The sequence below is a fragment of the Sinocyclocheilus grahami genome, unplaced genomic scaffold (assembly GCF_001515645.1).
Source record: "Sinocyclocheilus grahami isolate Dianchi unplaced genomic scaffold, SAMN03320097.WGS_v1.1 scaffold16.1, whole genome shotgun sequence".
NCBI lineage: Eukaryota > Metazoa > Chordata > Actinopteri > Cypriniformes > Cyprinidae > Sinocyclocheilus > Sinocyclocheilus grahami.
Window position 1 is genome coordinate 862,413 of NW_015505195.1, and position 1,699 is coordinate 864,111.

At 36.7% G+C, this 1,699-nt stretch overlaps 1 protein-coding gene across 2 annotated transcripts in view; it reads left to right on the top strand.

The window, feature by feature from the left end:
• The window catches only part of LOC107603235 (spermine oxidase-like), a 23,309-nt gene that overhangs the window by 13,257 nt on the left and 8,353 nt on the right, over positions 1–1,699 (top strand). The window lies entirely within an intron of this gene.

Here is a 1,699-nt window from a genome sequence, read left to right on the forward strand (position 1 = left end):
GGGACACTGCAACTCACACTCATTAATATCTTCAACATGACATCACAATAATGAGCAAACAGAGCTTTATTTGTTAAAACATTATATCAGAATAGACTAGTAAAAAAAAAAAGTCTGCTTTATTTTATTTTGTAGACTTTGGTGTTTGTTCAGTCTCTGTGAAAATTAACCATTGAAAGAATATTATTCACAAAAAAAGAAATCACATTACTAAGTCAAACGGCCTTGGTGAGCTTTAAATATGAAACACATGTAATACATATTTTTTTCAATTTATTGGGGGCACAGTTTACAGGTGGATCATCCCACTGGGAATTCTCTCAGTGCTCCAGATGGCCAATCTGCTACTGACTTCATGGAGCGACAGCTGGTTTCCTTACCTTCTTAACCTCCTCACACTCATCTTAGTGTAAAGAGAGCTCGGTCGGTAAATAAAAGCAGTATTAACACAATCAAGTTACCGAAAGCCATTCTTTTTGCTCTTAGGACAAAACAAAAGAATGAAGTTATTGTCTTCAGTGTGCTCTGTGATAGAAAACAGATAGAGTGACTGTCCACAGTGACTCATCACAGCTAGTGCTACACATAATGACATGCTGTGGAAAGTGAGCTGAGATTATAAGAGGGGAGATGAAGGGATGATTACAGGCTCTTGCAAGTCCACTGGCAGCTCCGTGACACTTAAGGCACTGAGATGTGAAATACCAAGATAACCAAGTGTCAGATTATATTTAAGCAAACAATTAGAAGTTAAACATGTATAATCATTATAATGGAAAGTGAATAGCACTTGCCGAATGCGATCACAAGACAATAATGTCTGTTGGTTGACCAGAGTACGTTTTCAACTATATCCATACATGAAACATAAATTAATTTCAGTCACTACAGCATGATTCAGTGGATGTGATACATCTATTTACAACAATATTGTGAAATATTATTACAATTTAAAATAACTGTTTTCTATTTTAATATATTTAAAATGTAATTTATTCCTGTGATGGTAAAGCTGAATTTTCAGCATCTTCAGTATCACATGATCCTTCAGAAATCATTCTAATATGCTGATTCGCTGCTCAGTTATTATTATATATACATACAGGTGCATCTCAATAAATTAGAATGTCGTGGAAAAGTTCATTTATTTCAGTAATTCAACTCAAATTGTGAAACTCGTGTATTAAATAAATTCAGTGCACACAGACTGAAGTAGTTTAAGTCTTTGGTTCTTTTAATTGTGACGATTTTGGCTCACATTTAACAAAAACCCACCAATTCTCAAATCTCAACAAATTAGAATACTTCATAAGACCAATAAAAAAATATTTTTAGTGAATTGTTGGCCTTCTGGAAAGTATGTTCATTTACTGTACATGTACTCAATACTTGGTAGGGGCTCATTTTGCTTTAATTACTGCCTCAATTCGGCGTGACATGGAGGTGATCAGTGTTACGGGGCGGACAAGATGTGAGACATGTGGACCCATGTGCAAGCTTTATTCTGAACAGAAGACAGAGACGTGGTCATAACAGGCAGGGTCGAACAAAGGCAAACAGGTATATGGCGGGCAAAACACAAGAATAGTCCTAGGGCTAGCGGAGGGCGACGATTGGCAGACAGAATCACAGGGGCGAGACTAGAGGGATAAATCCAGGGAAAACAGGCAAAGATCAGAAACCGCGAAAACAGGCAAGG